Genomic DNA, 19,594 nt, shown 5'->3' with positions numbered 1-19,594 from the left:
TCTTCAATAGTGGGAAGTAGGATAAAATGATGTCTAAGGTGTAATCGAAAGTTAATATTTTATGCTTTATTTTTTATTACATTTCTTATTTTTGTTCCACAGATTTTGACATCTTAATGAAAATATTTTGAGGTCCCAACTAATTATTTGAAAAAATAGCCTCCCTGGTTTCTAACAAATCAATCAACATTTATTTTAGAACTTGTTCTCAACGCCCAAGATTGGCCATTCCCAATTCTGTTGGTTCTGTTGGCTTTCATACAGCTCTTTCTGTTACAATGGCCTTATTGTTCTTTTCAATGTCTTCTGGCCTTTTCTCTATAAATCTTTTATGGAGTGGTTGTCTGCTTATTTTTCCCGGGTAAAGAGGAAAAACTATGGCTTGACCCAAGTTGGGGAAAAGCATCTTTCAAAACATTGAAGAAGTCATAGATTTGAGGTAAAGGAACATTGTTTCCATCCTTTCTAACTGTGGGGACCTGATAAGTTATTCAGCCTTTCTGAGCCTCAGTTTCTCAAATGCAAAGTGAAGATGCTGCTGCTGCTAAGTCGCTTCAGTCGCGTCTGACTCTGTGTGACCCCAAAGACAGGAGCCCACCAGGCTCCCCCGTCCCTGGGATTCTCCAGGCAAGAACACTGGAGTGGGTTGCCATTTCCTTCTCCAATGCATGAAAGTGAAAAGTGAAAGTGAAGTCGCTCAGTCGTGTCCAACTCTTTGCGATCCCAGATAAACCCCACTATATCAACTCAATCAAAATTAAGCAAAAGTGGTATGTTTAGGTGTGAGATGGTCTAGAGGTGACACTCTCATGGCTTCATCTCCATCTCTCTGCGTTCCCTCTACTCTGCCCTCTTCTGTGGCTCAGCTCCCTGTCTCTTCCCCTCTTTCCCGAGCTGCCTCCTCTGTGGTAGCAAGACTGACAACAGTGTTCTCGGGCCTCCCTTCATACAGTATATGCTCCAGAGGAGGAAGACTGGTCTGTTCCAGTTGTTACTGTGGATGAAAAAAGAAACTTAAATTCTTTCCTGGAAGTCCCCACAGCTGTCTCCTCACATCTCACCAGGCAGACTGGGTCCCATGCCCGTCCTGAAGATCCTGGTGGATCAGAGTGAGATGGGCTGAACTACTGAAGTCGATCAGAGACCCCTCTGGAGATGAGGAGGAAGTGACCTCCCCTCCAAGAGAGGGGGTCTCAGCCCAGGAAGGAGCTGCTCTCTGCACCAAGATCTGGGTGCTATTTCTGGGAGAAGATGGAGGAGTGGAGGCTGGGGAATCATCTGCCAAGATGGTTTCTATTCCTGTACAGTTCTCTTATTGTTCAGCTGCTCAGTCGTGTCCAACTCTTTGCAACCCCATGGACTGCAGCATACCAGGCTTCCCTGTCCTTAACCATCTCCTGGAGTCTGCCAAAATTCATGTCCATTGAGTTGGTGATGCCATCCAGCCATCTCATCCTCCATTGCCCCCTTCTCCTCCTGCTTTCAATCTTTCCCAGCATCAGGGTCTTTTCCAATGAGTTGGCTCTTCACATCAGGTGACCAAAATATTGGAGCTTCAGCTTCAGTATCTATCCTTCCAATGACTATTCAGGGTTGATTTCCTTTAGGATTCACTGGTTTGATCTCCTTGCTGTCCAAGGGACCCTCAAGAGTCATCTCCAGCACCATGACTGGAAAGCATCAATTCTTTGATATTCAGCCTTCTTTATGGTCTAACTCTCACAACTCAATACAATTCTCTAGGTTAAGACAAAAGTCACAATGGCAGTGCCTTATATCTGTGGGAATGCCAGGCTCCAATAAGCCAAGTGGCATCAGGGGACTGATTTGATTTCTGACCCTCACCTAACACTTTAGAAAATTTATGCTATTTCTTTCCGACTTAGTTTCCCCATCTGTAGAATGGGGGTGCCACCTAATAATGGGATATGCTCACGAATATTCATTCATTATCAACTGTTTTTAATTGTGTCCACACAGGAATTGAGCCAGCTGTTCTAAAACCACTTTGGGCTGGTAAATGTGGAGGTCCTGTTTGCAACCTCAAGAAAACCACCCCTGAGCAGATCAATAAGTTTCAAGAAACTATGGCACTGAGATTTCAGAGGGAAGGAATGCTTTGTGAACCAAATTTTTAGTAACATATAGAAAATCATATTCATGTGTGCATAAGTCATCATGCCCTGAACCCTTGATCTCCATATCTCTGATGCAGAAAAATTAATCTTAGGAAGAATAACTGACAACCCATTGCTTCAGGCTGCAGAGAAAAATGAAAATGTCCTCTGCCAATGTGATTCATATTACAATACTTATGCACGTCCTGCATTATCTGGTCTTGTTTGAATGAAAGAAACTTGGTCAACTATTCTGTTGGAAGATATACATGTTTTTTCCTTTTTGTATCATTCTCAGAATTATTAGATGCAAAAAAAAGAGATTGTGTATTTCTTGCTCACACAATCTCATCTATGAGTTAGGCATTCCTAGGGAGGCAGTATGGCTTCGTGGGATTTTGTGAGATTGTCCTGTTACCAAATTCTGACTCGACTATTTTCTTAACCTCTGCAAGCTCTAGTGTTCTCATTAGGGAAGTTGGGGTGAAAACGGCATCCACTTCATTGTAAGAAATAAATGAGGGGACTCCCTGGCGGCCCAGTGGTTAAGAGTTCACCTTCCAATGCAAAAGGTGCGGGTTCAATCTCTGGTCGGGAAGCTGGGGTCCCACATGCCTCAGGGCCAAAAAAAAAAAAAATGGCAAAACACAAAATAGAAGCAATATTGTAACAAATTCATTAAGGCTTTACAAATGGTCCACATCAAAAAATATTAAAAAAAAAAAAAAGAAATGAGATAGTGCTGGTTAAATATATTAGAGAAAGACCCTAACATTTAATGCACATTAGCCATCACTGTTTGGGGATTTCTGAGAAAGAAGATGTGTACTTACATTGGGAAAAGTCTGGTAGGCTGATACTTATTCTGATTTTGGGACTGTTCCTCATTGCTGGTATGTTCCAACATATGAGGATATGGGAATAAGAGTAGAAATAAGGGCCCTTGAATCAAGGCTAACCCCCTTCTTTTCCTACTTCCACTTTAGACCTGCACTGTGAGGAATCTTATGCACATGCCTGGAAAGCCCAACCTCAATGTTCAAGGTCTGTCTACATGCCCACCCAAATGCAAAGAGTAGTCCCTAGATTATATCCTCAAAATTATGAGTATGCACACCTGTGACAAAGCCTGCTCTCATTGGGAGGTGGACAGGTGAAGAGACTCTACAAGTCATAAAAGCAAATTGGGGCTATTTGTGTAGGAATTTCAGGGTGCCAAGTACCAACAGAATGGCCTACAAGGGACAGTGAAGGATCTTGGTGGACTTGTTCCCTTAGCCTGATGGACATTCAACCTGTGGGGAGGGTACAGTTATAGGAGAGCCAAAGCCAGGGATCTCTAAAGCGTGGGGCCCAGAAGAAGAGCCTGGGCCTGGAAGTGGTACTGAATTCATCTCTTGGAGGGTATGGCAACCCATTCTAGTATTCTTACCTGGAGAATCCCTATGGACAGGAGAGCCTGGCAGGCTATAGTCCATGGGGTCACTTTATTGAGACATAATTTATATACTATGCAATTGACTCATTTAAAGTAAACAATTCAATTGTTTTACATATAGATGTAGAGTTAGGCAACCACCATGCCACTCAGTTGACTTCTGCTTCGGTAGTTGGTGGAGAGGGTGCAGAATCTACTCTCGGTCCATGCAACACATCTGCCTGTGAGGAGCATGAGAAGGGGAGACTGGAATTGGCTCCTTCTCAGGGGATCTGTCTTCCCCATGGCCTCTTATAAAATGTGTTGCTGCACTGACTTGGATTCTGATATTTAAAGATGTGAATTTCTGGTACCACATGGCCTCAAAGTGCAGTCCAATATCTTTATGAGGATTCAATCAAGAAATGGTGATTTATTTTTCCCCAAACTGAAAAACAAAACAAAACAACAACAAAAAATCCTGCCCATCATGGACTCACCAAAAGATGATTCATCAACCTTCAACATAGTATTTTTCTCAGGGATTTTTAAGGGAAATTTTGATGACATGAAATTTTCACTTTATACATGTATCAGAATCTAATTTTCAAGAAAGATGCAACTTCACTCTAGACAGGAACACAAAAGCAGCGTTTTGCTTGGTCTGGAGCTCTTAGATGACCCAGGGTCTTGCAAGTGCAGCCTGTGACTCAACATCAGACCTATCAATGTGGCCATTTCCTAAATTCCATTGACAGTGCATCTTAGTTAAAAAACAAAAACAGGGGCTTCCTTGGTAGCCCAGTGGTTAAGAATCCACACTTCCATCGCAGGGTGCACGGGTTCAATCCCTGGTCAGGAAACTAAAATCTTGTATGGTGCAGTTAAAAAATAAGTAAATAAAAACCTAAAGGGGTGTGATCGGGTGGGATGTGGGAGGGAGGTTCAAGAAGGAGGGAACATACATATACCTATGGCTGATTCATGTTGACATACGGCAGAAACCAACATGATATTGTAAAGTGATTACTCTCCAATTAAAAATAAATTTAAATTAAAAAAAAATTCAAAAACCATTAAAACAACAATAGCAACAAACCACCTTTGGCACCTCAATGATTACACACAACTATCCTTCACTATGGCAGCTCCTGAGTTGGGATAGTATATTTGAATAGTGAGTACCAGTTTATCCAAATCAATTTGGCCCCCCAAGATTCCAAGAGCAAGTAGTAAGAGTTTGGATAGCTGCCGAGGTCCAGCCCCAGCTGATCCAGGGTATTCGAAGGAGAGACGGCGTAGGCGAGGGTCAGGGAACAACTGCTTAATTAAACGTTAATTAAGGATATAAAGAGTAATAGAATGAGGCTAGCTCAGTAGGAAAATTCAGTGGAGAAAAGAGGCTGAGTAGCTTGGTTTACGCGGGGGACCAATAAAACTTCAAGACAAGAAGTTTGCACCACTTACGTAGGCCACAGGCGTCCTTCCGTTCTCCCAAAGGAGAGGAGACACTGAGGCCTCCCCGGTCGGATCTTAGAAGCCCAGGCATAATTAGTAAGCATGGTGGGTTCCGCGCTCCAGATGGAGACTCAGCCAGAGTGAGAGAGAGACATGGGGAGACCAGTCTTTCGAGGAACTGATCCCAATTCTTTATTTTCCATGGTCTACTTTTATACACTGAGATGTTATGCAAAAGTCACGTGGGGTCAGCAGTCCTGACTTTTATCAAAGTCAGGTGCTTCATACAAATGTATACAGAGGTCTTAGGGGTATTACATCATCTTCTGGCCAGGGGGCCTGCTGACAATTTACGACCCTCTCCTTGTGACAGTGGTCAGTCAACCAGGACACTTATTTCTCCAGGGGTGATTATTCTTAAACAGACGCCACCCAAATAAAGTTACATTCCTATAGGGAGAGGGTGTAGTGGGTTTTAGTTAAGGAAAGAATTTACTTAGCCTAAGGTCTAACGTGATTAATATCAAAGGTTAATACTTATTTCTTCTATATATTCATTAATGTGTATAAGGGCAGGGGATGTGGAGACTTAGCAGTAAACATTGGCTCAACAAATGAAAAACCCTTCACCAATACAATTTCTAATCAGCCCATTTTACTTATACTAATAATTTTCTAACTTTTCTAAAGAACCTGTTTTTAGAAGGTTTAAAGCATCTCGTGCCTCTCACAGTTGGGAGGCTGTGAGCAATCACATGTGGCCGGACAAGCCTGTCAGGTAGGCTAGAGAACCTTCAGAGGAGTTTGTAGGTTAAAACACTCTTGTCACGCCCAGGAGTTTTTATAAACTGGAGCTCTAAGTTAACTCCTTCTCCGAAAGAGGTGGTGGGGGACAGCCCCCCGTAAAGCCAGAGGTGTAGGTGAGAGCACAAAGTAGTAAAGTAGGCAGGCTCTGGTTATGGGGGTAGATGCTCGAGGATTTCCAGGGGGACTCCTGAGGCTCGATCCCGCCTTTGCGTATGTCGAGCCTCCTTCCTCATGACCTTTGCCACGGGCGGAGTACCTCACTCTGGCCCCCAACAGATAGCAAAAAAATTTATCCTGAAATTCATTTGAGTTGATTTGGCTCCAGCATTCTGACAGCAAGTGTTGGGTAGTGGAGATAGCTATATGTTTATTTAAGATTATATTTGTGTTGTTGTTGGTTAGTCGCTCAGTAGTGTCTGACTCTTTTGTGACCCCATGGACTGCAGCTCGCCAGGCTCCTCTATTCATGGAGTTCTCCAGGCAAGAATACTGGTATGGGTTACCATTTCCTCCTCCAGAGGATCTTCCCCACCCAGGGATCAAACCTGAGTCTCCTGCATTGGCAGGAGGGGTCTTTACCTCTGAGCTACCAGGTAAGTTCTCTGTACTAATACATGGGTAATACTAAAGAATCACACAAAAATACCCATTTTAATAGATGAAATAAATGCAAATAGCAATTCCAATCACTGTGCTAGATCCCTGGAGTATGTGTCTTGTTTTGGAGATCATTCTAACTGGTCAAGAACCACGAGTGTCCTCGGGTCACCATGCAGAGCGGCCATAAAACACTGTGATCTATATCACTGGTTTTCAGAATAATTCTCTGCTCTCTTCTATATTCACAGCTATTAGCCTGCCTCATGCTTGGGGTGACTGCCTTTTCTTCATGTCACTTCATTTTATCACTTTATAAGTTTTGATGGTATTAGCAAATTTGTAATAGCTTCTCCCTCTACTGTTTCACAGTAGATCAAACATTAGCGTTAAATGGGCAGTTTCTGATTTCTCCTTAAAATAGAATCCTAATTGTGTTTAAAACTACCTTCTCCCTGGGTGGTTTCTCAATAATAGTTGCCAAAATGCTGAAAAGTTTCTGTCCTTCAAGAAGGAGCAAGTTACATCTGGCCTACTCTTGCCTCATCCTGAATTCTAGATAAGCATCTGGCTTTCGCTGACCCTTAGAGAGGCAAGCAGGGCCTTTACTCATGAGCAACGGCTGCCCGTGTATGTGAGACTTTCAATTCAGTTTAATCAATATTTCTGAAACCTTACTATGTACATGGTTCAGTGATCTGTTTGTTGTTCCAGTTTATGTTAGCATTGGGTTAATGAAAGGGATTATTTTTGTGAAAAATAGCTATCATATAAGAGCCATTCAGATTTTTCATTTCATCTTCATATCCAGTCATCAGTAAAAAGAAGGTTAGTTTGTCTATAATAGTAGTATTCAAAAGTATTTGAGAAGCCCAAAGTCTTTTCCCTAAGATTGTACTTAGAACTATAGTATGCAAAGGAGAGGAGAAGGTTCTGGTTAATTTAGACAGAGGAGCCCCAGGTCCCACCTACATGGCCTTCTCTTGCCACTAACTCCTAATTCTCTTCTTTGTAGAAAACAAGAAAAGAGCTGGGGTGGGGGAGAGACTGAAACATATGGACTAGAATCTCTGCTTTGTAAGAAATGATATGAATGTGTAACTTTGAGATGGGTATACTCAACCCCTCTGTGCCTCTGTTGGCTTGTTTTAAAGATAGAACTAATAATATTTACTTCCCGGAATGACTATGAGCCTCCAGTGAAAAGCCTGGCTCCTTGCTCTGCTACAGTCACTCTGCTCCAAGCAGGCCCAAATTTCCTGAGCAAGAAAAAGCACAGCCATTACAATTGCTCTCAACCCAAGCCAAGGTACACAGGTGAGGAGGAAATTCTGCCTGAGGCGCCATCTGGGCAGCAACACCAATGGGTAAAAAAACAGACAGAAAACTTGGATGTGTAGCCATAAGATTTATGATCCATACTGACTCCTTCCTGTCAGGGAGAGGAACCACAGCTCTGTAGTACCGCAGATGTTCTCCATAAGGTCTTCCTGACTAGCCCACTTTCTCCTAAATGTATTTATAAGTTACTTTGTTTCTAATAATTACATTTTAGGTCTTTCCCTCCTCCCATATCAGAGTCCATCTCCTTATTCTCCTTCCGATCAGTCCTGCCCCACTCCATGAAAATGACTGTGAATGTGCTTTGTAATGATCACAAACTGTTCACATGTGAGTTACCATTACTGTCTTTTGTACAAGTTTCTTCTATTCAAACATATTGTGCTTTCTGATGTTTATTAATCATTGTCTTGGATCAGCTTTTCTTTTCCTTTGTCTTCTTTCAAAATAACTGACCTCTGCCCTTGAAACCTGAATCTGAGACAGACCTCGAACTGGGGCCTCTGCAGGGAGAACTTGACTTTCATTGTTTTATCCTTTTGTGCCCCATAAGCTAATTTTGTTTTCCCAGAGTAGAAGAAAGATGAGGCAAGATGCCACACCAGATATGCTGCTGACTGGGGTTCATTTCATTACCAGGCCATTTGCCGCTTGGAATCATCTATGGCTGGTGGCACAGATGCCAATGCCCTTTTCAATCATGAGGGTGCTGGGTGTTCCAACCTGCATTTGATTCATTTCATGGCCCCTTTCTCCTCTCCATTCCCATTAATGTGTTTCAGTATCTGCATTGTTTTGAGAAGAGGAAAATAAAAGTCCTAACTGGAATTGTTTTGAGGGGCAGACATAGGGAGGTAGAATCCGTGATCACGGAGGGTTGGCAGCTGGTGGCCAGAGTTGTGGATCTCTCTTCAACCTGGAGGGACCTTGGGCTACACAGGTGGGAGGCGTGGGCGAAAGGAGATGAACGTGGCAGGCAACTCATTGTTCAGATGTGACACTTCAATCCCTACAGCATCAGAGGTATTTGCCAAGAGCCCCACCCTTCTTTGGAAAGGATGAGTTATTGACTGTGAAGGAAACACAAATAATGGAGGTTATTTCCGTGCAGAGACAACATGAGCCAGGGTGCTCTTTTAGGTAGTAAGTCTTATCAACAATGGCTTCCCTAAGTGCCTCCAAAGTGTCTATCCATTAGGGCCCAAGGAGGCGCTTTGATTCTCCCTCGGAGGGGAGAGCAGTTTAATAAATCACCCAGTGAATGGAGCATCTAAATTCAATAATTGTGAAGTGCAGATAAATCACTGCTGTCAATGCTGACTTAGACTTTATTCATTCAAAACAGTTAAATTCAAACAGCATCCAGACATTCATGGCTCACAACCCCCGGCTACTGGGCTAGAGTGTCTTCCCGGAGTTGGGCCTCCTTCCTGGTTGTCTGTTGGGAAGTGGGGAAGGAGGAAGTAGGTTGAATTACAGCCAGAGAGATGACCCGTTCAAGCAATAGAGAGATCGTGGAGGCTCAAAGTTAATAATTCATTGTACTGTCGGCTGTGTGTTAGGTTTCATCCTCAGAGTTGCTGATGGAAAGGCGATCAGGCTCTGGCATCTTACTCCAGCTGCACAGCTGGGCCTTCTAACACATTATCTGTGGTTAATTTGCTTACCAGCGAGGTGAGGGCGTGACACAAGGGTACACGATAGTAGCTGGAAGTTTCGTAAATTCAAGTTGAACCAAGACTGGGAGGCTAATTCCGTCTCCTCCCCCAGATTCTTCCCCATAAAATATGGGGCATTTCTAGCCCCTCCATTCAACCCTAAGTACATTTCATGTAAAATGCAAGAAAGTGTAACTCTTATATTTATAAACATGCCAACTTGTAAATGGTTGGATAGGTATTTGAATTATTGTTTGTTAAATATTTAAGCTGAATCCCTCATCCATCAGTTCTCATGAGAAGGCAGGGGACAGATTTATGATGCTGGAGGTTTTCTGGTTAGTTGGCAGTTGGCATCTCCATTAATTATAGCTCACACAGTAGGGTCTGTAGTGATAATTGTAGCACTGAAAATCAGGGTCTCTATTATTCCTTTTAAAGGGGACTAATGCAACCAGAGCTGCTGACATGAAAAGGAAAAGGAAGATGCCATCTCTGAATGGTTGCTGCCACTTTCTGAGGCTTTGGTGGGTCTGATTGTTTCTCTGACTACAGCATAGTTTAAAGATCAACTTTTAAGAGACAGACAGACCTAGATTTCAGTTCTAGGTCCCTTGCTTTCTGATTCTGTGAACCTGAACAACTTACTTTATTTCTCTGAAACTCAGCTTTTTATCTAAATAAAAGGGAATGGGGGAGAGATAAATTAGGAGTTTAGGATGAGCATATGCACACAACTATACTTAAAATAGATAATCAACAAGGACCTACTGTGTAGCACAGAGAACTGTACTCAATATTTAGTAATAACCTATAAGGGAAAAGAATCTGAAAAAGAATATACATATATAACTGAATCACTTTGCTGTACACCTGAAGTGGACACAACATTGTAAACTAATTATACTCCAATAAAATATTTTAATAAAATAAATAAAAGGAAATGACCATAACTGCTGCTGCTAAGTCGCTTCAGTTGTGTCCGACTCTGTGCGACCCCATAGACGGTAGCCCACCAGGCCCCGCCGTCCCTGGGATTCTCTAGGCAAGAACACTGGAGTGGGTTGCCATTTCCTCCTCCAATGCATGAAAGTGAAAAGTGAAAGTGAGGTCGCTCAGTCGTGTCCAATTCTTAGCGACCCCATGGACTGCAGCCTACCAGGCTCCTCCGTCCATGGGATTTTCCAGTCAAGAGTACTGGAGGGGGTGCCATTGCCTTCTCCCATGACCATAACTAACTTGATATAAATATATTGATGTATATTCACACATGTGTAGAAAGATAAGTGGTTAAAGTGTAGTATGCTGCTGCTGCTGCAGCTGCTAAGTCACTTCAGTTGTGTCTGACTCTGTGCGACCCCATAGACGGCAGCCCACCAGGCTCCCCCGTCCCTGGGATTCTCCAGGCAAGAACACTGGAGTGGGTTGCCATTGCCTTCTCCAATGCATGAAAGTGAAAAGTGAAAGTGAAGTCGCTCAGTCGTGTCCAACTCTTAGCGACCCTGTGGACTGCAACCTACCAGGCTCCTCTGTCCATGGAATTTTCCAGACAAGAGTACTGGAGTGGGGTGCCATTGCCTTCTCCGAAAGTGTAGTATAATACCTAACAAATACTAATAATTAACCATAATTCTTAAGCAATAAAACAAACTTCGCAAGGGGAGAGGTTTTAGTCCTGTTTATTCATTGTTAATCCCCAGTGCCTAGAACAGTGCCTGATACAGAGAATAAATTCAGTAAACATTTGAACTTATTTCAAATGTTTATTGAATTAATCAGTGAGCACATACCAAGTTCCAGACACTGGCACAGGTGCCGTTTAATATTATGAGAACCCTGGAAGCCGGGTATTACAATTATAGGGATAAAGTCTCTGAGACTCTGAGAGGTTAAGTAATTTTCCTGATGTCACCCAGCTAGCATACGCCCGATGAATGTCAGTTTCTAGCCCCTCTTCTCCTGCTCTCACTAAGAGTTGCAGTGGGTCTTGAGATCTGGCCCTTTTATGGTTTATAGGCCCTGTGACCATGGGGTCATATGTGGAAAGACAAGCACTCTTTTCTCACAGCAGGGAGAAGTCAGAGGTCTCTTTCCCCTTTGAATTTCACAGATGAGGGCTGAAAACTGAGAAAGTGCCTCCAAACCAGAAGAGGCTGCAGGAGAGAAGATGGGTGCCATTGTGATGCTCATGGGAGCTCTGAGGATGGGGCACAGGAAGGAAGGTTCACTGAGGTGCCCAGGGAAGGAAAGCCCTTCTTCCTTCTTAGGCCAAGTCTGTGGCTCAAACACCAGCATTGTCCTCTCTTTCCTGAAGACAAACTCTTAGCTGGCAGGGAGAGATGAGGGGCTGATTTTAGACAATCCTGTTTGCCAACTGGATCCATGAGAAGGGTTTGGAGAGGGTGGCTACTGTTTTTCTGATAGATGTTAGGATGGGTATGTGTGTATGTGTGTGTGTGTGTGGTCCCTGCAGCGGAGAGTGTGGTGAGAGACAGATTGTGACCTGCTCTACAGGCCCTCCAGGCCCTCTGGCCTTGGGCTGACAGGTGAGCTGGGGGTGCCCAGAAGAGACTGGGGGCTGTGTCTGTAGAGCTCCAGGGCCCTCCCTATGGCTGCCCCTGGCCGGGCCCAGGCCTTGAAGCAGCAGTGAACCTCTCCCCATGCCTGCCTGCACGACCCATGGAGGCCTCAGCAACTGGAGTATACGTATGTTACCATTAAGGAGAATGTTGGATATCACCAAAAAAGAGACAGCCCATGTCCAAGGGCAAAGGAGAAACCCCAACAGGATGGTAGAAGGGTGAAATCACGTTTAGAATCAAACTCCATACCCACCAGAGACACTCAGAGGACTCAAACAAAACCTTGTGTGCACCGGGACCCAGGGACCCCACAATAGACTGAGCTGGACCTGCCTTTGAGTGTTTGAGTGTCTCCTGGGGAGGTATGGGCCAGCAGTGGCCTGCCACGGGGACAGGGGCTCTGGCTACAGCAGACCTAGGAGGCACAGCTTGTGAGACCCACCACAGAGCCACAGACAACCCACAAATTGGAGAACAATTATACCAAAGAAGCTCTCACACTTTTGCAAAAGTTCTAGGGCCCACAACAGATTCCCAACCTGAGGATCTGGCAAAGGGACTAAGAACCTCCAGTCTTTGAAGGCCCTGACTTTGAAGGCCAGTGGGATTTGATTACAGATCACAGGCCTGGGGAAACAGACTCTTGGAGAGCCCAAACAAAACCTTGTATGCACCAGGACCCAGGAGAATGGAGCAGTGACCCCATAAGAGACTGAGTCAGACACACCTGTGAGTGTCTAGGAGTCTCCCATGGAGGCCTGGGTCAACAGTGGCCTGCCATGGGATCAGGGGCACTGAATACAACAATCCTTTCAAAGGAAGTCACCATTATTCCTCCTGTGGGAGGGAACACAGCCCCACCCATCAACAGAAAATTGGATTAAAGATTTACTGAGCATGGCCATGCCCATCAGAGCAAGACCCAGATTCCCCCAAAGCCAGTCCCTCCCATCAGGAAGCTTCCACAAGCCTCTGCCCTCCATCAGAGGGCAGGCAGAATGGAAACCACAATTACAGAAAACTAACCAGACTGATCACTTGGAACCTGGAAACTAGTCAGAAGAGTGAACTCATCACCTCCCTCCAGACCTACTGAGTCAAACCCTGGGGGTAGGAGCCAGCACTCTACTTTAACAAGCCCTCCGGTGACACCTAGGCAACTGTTGGAAATCGTTTACATGTATTTGTCTAATTTCATCCTTAGAACTGAAGAAAGAGAGGCCCAGGGAACTTAAATAACATGCTCAAAGTTACACAGCTGGAAAATTACCAAGCTGGAATGAGAACCCAGCTCTTGACTGGCAGATTGGAGTCTGCCTTGAGGTCTTCCAGATATCCCAGGGGGAGTCCCAGTTGCTGCCTGGCCCTCCTCTCTGCACTTGCCCAGAAGTCAGAGGGCATGGTGGCCACGGGGTAGCAGGGCCAGCACCGTGCCACCCTGCACTCTTTTCTCTCCACCTCTACCTCCTGCCTCACCTCCTGACCTGATCTGGTTTACAAGTACAGAGTCAGCAGCATTTCCATCTTCCTTTTCCTCCTCTGGCTCCTCGTTCTCTCTCACTGAGGCTTTTTATACACCCCTAGTCTCTCATGGGAGGTAAATGAAATTTCATGGTTAGGAAATGTTGGATTAAACGAAGTAGATTTCTTTACCACAGGTCTTCTCAGAGCCTTTACTATGTAATATGTGAAGCTCCAAAAACAGGATATAGCAGGCAGCGTTCATCAACTTAGATGATCACAAAACCTTATTTGTTTTTTAAAACTTGTGTTTAGTTATTTATTTGATTGTGCCAGGTCTTAGTTATAGCATGTGGGATCTTTAGTTGTTGCATGCCAACTCTTAGCTGTGGCATTAGATAGCTAGTTCCCTGACTGGCGATCAAACCCAGGGCCCCTGCATTGGGAGCATAAAGTCTTAGCTACTGAACCACCAGGGAAGATCCCCAAACTTTTTTTATTCAGAAGACATTTTGGAAAACTAATGTTTTGCAGGTCCTTTTCCCATGGCGAGCAAAGCATGAGACCTAAGTGGATAGGATATGATATAGTTAGATTTTGAGGGTTGTGGTAAAGGATGGAGAAAGTTCCAGAATACAGAATTTTCATTCTACCAGTCTTTGCCATCTCAGCACATCCTCAAGAGTAGCCCTATCAGAGGTCTTTCTAAAGTACCAAGTTTATTGAGTTGAAATGAGTAATGGTAGGGTAGTATCAATTCTTGAGGTGAGGCCCAATACTCGGTGCCCCACAGCATTGCTGGGATTGGGTACTGGACACCCCGTTGGGCCAGTTGTTTACTTGTTAATTTCTGGATCTTTGGAAGGTGGGGTACTGGGTCTCAGATGAAGGTACAGGAGGAGCTGAGTTGGGGAGGTGTATGTGGGTATTCTGAAGGCTCAAGGTAAATGTTCTGTCAACTATGGAATTATTTCAGTGTTTGACAATCAATATGGCCATTCTGGTTCATGCCAGCTAAATATTAGCCCTGAATTCAGGAGCAGGCTTCAGATAATCAGTGTCCCTTCAAGGCTATATATCCAAGATTTCCCAGTGCCTGGGACTCCATGTTCCCAATGAGGGGGTCTGGGTTCGATCTCTGGTCAGGGGACTGGATCCCACATGCCACAACTTACAAGAGTTTGAATGTTAAAACTGGAGAATCCCACATGCCTCAACTAAGACTTGGCATGGCCAAAAATATACATACCTAAATAAAATTTTTTAAAGGTTGTATTATCCAAATAAAACAATATGTATAACACTTGGGAACATGATAAAATACAAAGCATAATTCTCCACAAAAGCAATGAAACTAATCAACTACCTTCATTATTAAACACCAGTTATGGTTTTATTGTTCTATAACACTGTTCTCTCTCAAATTTTTGATGATCAGTTCTGCTTCATTTGGGGTATGGGTTGCTTCCACTGATATTTAGTGGACTCAATAACTACATCTTTCTATGTGAGGGGTCACAGCCCAGCCAGAGGCCCCTGGCTTGGTTGGTTGCCCATAATAGGACAAAGAATATAAATATTAAACTTTGAAAACCTTAGGGCTGGTTCTGGCTCTGCTACTAGCTGTATGGCCCTGGGAAAGTTATATACCATCTCTCTGCCTTTGGAACAGGGAGATATGTAATCATAAGATAATGTGCATGAAGCAGCTGATTAACGAATGCATGGCACACAGTATGCTTTCAATAAAAGTTGTAAGATCCAAAAAATTGTTAGCAAACCTGGAAAACTAAAAGAGTTGACTAATAACTAGTTAACTAATTAAGGAACCACATGCACACACACATACCAGCTCCTCTGGGTCACAGGCCTCATCTGAAGAGTAAACTGCTGGTTTGAGTTTGAATGTGGCAAGGAATCTGAGACCTGCTGCCTCTCCAACTCTGCACCCTCACCTTCAGTTGAGGAAAAGCAGATGTACAGAAAAGGAGGTACTAGATCATGTGACCAAAATCTGAGCTGGAGGAAAGCGCACCTAATCCCCGTGGGCGAGGGCTTATGATCTGGCAAGTGAGTGATGGGCACATGGTATATCAGAAGCATGTATCAGTTAGCATCCCCCAAAACTTAGTGGCACTGGCCACATATTTAGCTCATTGTTCTGTGGGTCAGAATTTGGGGTTGGGGCTCCTGTGGTCCTGACGGGGCTCGCTCACGAATGCGCAGTTAGAGGCAGCGTCAGCCAGGGACAAGCGGGCCTATGTTGGCTTTAAACTTGCGATGGCTCACCCTTGTTCCACATGAAGTGTCAGCCTCTGGCAGATTAGTCCAAGCTTATTCACATGGCAGCTGAGCAGAATTCTATGAGAAAGTGAAAGTCCTCAAGACCTGTTAGGTTCAGAATTGGTACGTCATCATCACTTCCACTCATCTTACTGGGCAAAGCAAGTGACAAAGTTAGCAGATTCAAGGCGTAGAGAAACAGTTCCCATCTCTTGATGGGAGGAACTTGACAAAACTGTTGATCAGAGTCTCCACCCATCCTAGCCAACAGATGTTATGCAACCCAGTAGACCCGCCCACGTGCTCTTTGCCCGGAAACTGAACATTCAGTGAAAGGAACCACTTAGGAGCTTCGATGCAAACTATATATATACATACACACACACACACACATATATATATGAAGGATAAACAACAAGGTCTTATAGTATAGCACAGAGAATTATATTCAATATCCTCAGATAAACCATAATATAAAAGAAGATGAAAAAGAATATATATATATAACTGAATCACTTTGCTGTACCACAGAAATTAACAAAACATTGTAAATCAACTATACCTCAATAAGATAAAACAAAAGGATATCTAGTAAAATTATTCAAGAAAGAAAGGAACAAGGGAGACATAGAGAACAAATGTATGGATACCAAGGGGGAAAGGGAGGGTGGGATGAATTGTGAGGTTGGGACTGACATATATATACTCTTGATACTACGTATAAAATAGATAACTAATGAGAACATACTCTATAGCACAAGGAACTCTACTCAGTGCTCTGTGGTGACCTAAATGGGAAGGAAATCCAAAAAAGAAGGGATAGAGACTGGTGTTTGATACCTGGGTTGGGAAGATCCCCTGGAGAAGGGAATGCTACCCACTCCAGTATTCTGGCCTAGGAAATTCCATAGACAGAGGAGCCTGGCAAGATACAGTCCATGGGGTCGAAAAGAGTCGGACACAACAGAACAATTTTCATAGGATGTGTACGTATGGCAGATTCATTTTGCTGTACAGTAGAAACTAATACGTTGTAAAGCAACTTACTCCAATAAAAATTAATTTTAAATAATGAATGAAAGGAACCAGGAAAGTGACACTGTGACTTCCAAAAGGCTCTCCATTTGCTCTTGCCACCTTGCTTGCCCAGTGCAGCTGAGCCACTTCCTTTCTCAAGCTTAGCTGTTAGTTTTACTTCAATTTTGTTTGTTACCTCCTATAGTGGGTGCGTTGGTGCACTGTCCCGACTGCCTCCCAGGACTGGGGGGTGTTGAACGCTGATGGCCACAGGTAAGCCTCATCCCAAGAACTGCTCATGAGTGCCACCTCACCAAGGTTATGCTCCCTCCTTGGAGTGGCCTCCCTTGGACTGATTCTGAAAGGCCATCCCTGTGGGATCACAGTTGGCTTCTCCCTCTGCCCACACCTTCCTGCCTCCTGCCTCCCTCCCTCCCTCATGGGTTTTGCTACCAAGAACACTGTAGTAAAATCTCTAAGACACTACCCTTCAAGCTCAAGATAAGATATCCTATATCCCCCTGAAACTATCACAACATTGTTAATTGGCTATACTCCAATACAAAATAAAAAGGTTTTTTTTTTTCCCCTAAAGAAAAGATATTCTATACCCCTTCAATAAATTTCATGTTTGCCTAGGTGAGGCAGTTGGATTCTTGTTACTTACAGTCCAAAACTGTTACAAGATATTTCACTCCCGGATTCTTATCACTGTACTGCTTTTTAAAATATTTATTTATTTCTATTTATTTATTCATTTGGCTGTGCTGGGTCTTAGTTGTGGCACGCAGGATCTTGCAATTCTCTGTGGCATGCAGGATCTTTAATTGAGGCATTCAAATTCTTAGGTGCAGTATGTGGGATCTAGTTCCCTGATCAGGGATTAAACCCTGGTCCCCTGCATTGAGAGTGCAGAGTCTTAGCCACTGGACCACCAGGGAATTGTCTCACTACATATTTCTAATTCTTATTTACTACTAATTGAGTGCATACTGTTCGACCTCTCAAAATCACCCTGCCATGTGAGTACCAGTATTCCTGTTCAACTGTGGAGATAAAGCAGAGAGAAAGTGAAAATGTTAGTTGCTCAGTCGTGTCCAACTCTTTCGACCCCATGGACTGTAGCCCGCCAGTCTCCTTTGTCCATGGGATTCTCCAGGCGAGAATACTGGAGTGGGTAAGCCATTCCCTTCTCCAGGGGATCTTCCTGACCCAGGGATTGAACCTGGGTCTGAGCCACTGGGGATGCTAGAGTAGTTAAGAAACTTTACCTTGGAACCAGGCTACCTAGGTGTGATTCCCACTTCTCTCACTTACTACCTATGTTGCCTTGGGTAAGTTTCTTATCTGTCTATGCCTCAGTTTCCCCGCTCTGTAAAATAAGGGCAATAAGCCATCTCCTTGGGTTTCTGTGAGGATTAAATGAGTTAACATAGATAAAATGTTTAGAACAGTTCCTGACAAACAAGAAGCTTTGCGTAAGTGTTTGCTATTATTATGGTTGATGTTAGTATTATCAGTAGTAATGGTATTAATGTTGATCTTTCTGATTCCGAAGGCTGTGGATGTTGGGCCTACTATCTTCCCCTCTTGAGAACCCTCTTTTTTCCACTCCACCCCAGTCCATCTTGCTGCCAGAATACCAGAACTCAGCAGAGAGTCATGCATCTCTGATGAAAGGGAACAGCCACGGCAGCTCTGCTGACAGGGCTCCTCTTTGCTGGCCTTCACATTTTTCTTTCTTGCAGGTTTGAAATACTGTCTCCTCCCCACTCACTGCCTTTGCCATAAGTAACTGTCTTCCTGGAGCCACCTGAGAGATGCTCCTCTCTGGGGAGTCCTGGCCTGACCAGGATGTAATTTGTTAAGGAGTATTGAAACACAACAGACTCCCAGAGTAAATGGGCACTGTGCTACCCAAGGAGGTGATTTAATTATTAGGATCATTCTTCAGGCCATTCTTAATCTCAGGCCTGCCTTTCTTATCTGCACATCTTGGGATGGGACACAGCATAAATATCAGAATCAGTAAATTACAAGTTTGCAAGGATGCAGGCCAAACAACAATAACCTGGTTACTGGGCACCAAAGCCAGCTTCTCCTTAGAAACCTCAACCCTGGAATAAGAAGTCAGGGCAGTGGGATGTATTCTTGTTATAGGGCACAAGCTGTTCTGAAATTAAAAGAATGGAGGTTGGTCTTAAAATCTGGGATCCAGTTATGGGGACAACCCCCCATCCAAGAGCGGGCATCCAAGGCCCAGAGCATGTGTAGCCCCGATGGGAGGCTGGGGGCCTCCACCTAGTATCAGACCAACAAGGAAGCTGTTCGAACTGATGGAGACGGTCCCAGTACAGAGCCAAGCAGAGCAGGTATGTCGAGGAGGCTCCACCTGGGGCCTCTCCGAGCAGCCTGTCCTCACTGTTTCTCATCAGATGCTGGGTAAGTGGCACCCAGCCCGGTGGCCTCTCCTGGTGCCATTCTCACCAGGGCTACCAGCCCCCACCTCCAAGTTCCTGGCAACCTTGGATCTCCTTGAAGTTTACACTGGCCACTGCTGGGAGCTCCCTGAGTCCTCTGCATGATTTTGCAGTCAACCTCCTGCCCAGACTCTGCTGTGAACATTGTGTTCTGGGGGCACATGGGCCAGCATCTCCCATTCTCCCTTCACTTGGCTCTGATCTCTCTCTGTCCTCAGGGCTCCAGACTTCCTCTGCTGTGTCTGGCCTGGTGACTCTCAGGATGCCTTTTACTTCAACCATTTTGCCTCATTCCTCCCAGTTTATCTTGCACACTAACCTGTCCCTGGGCCCAAAGGGGGCTCAGGGTCCTCCCAGGGCCTGTCCCCTCCTTGTG

This window comes from Bubalus bubalis, chromosome 6, assembly GCF_019923935.1.
Source record: "Bubalus bubalis isolate 160015118507 breed Murrah chromosome 6, NDDB_SH_1, whole genome shotgun sequence".
Classification (NCBI taxonomy): Eukaryota; Metazoa; Chordata; class Mammalia; order Artiodactyla; family Bovidae; genus Bubalus; species Bubalus bubalis.
This window is presented reverse-complemented; position numbering follows the sequence as displayed.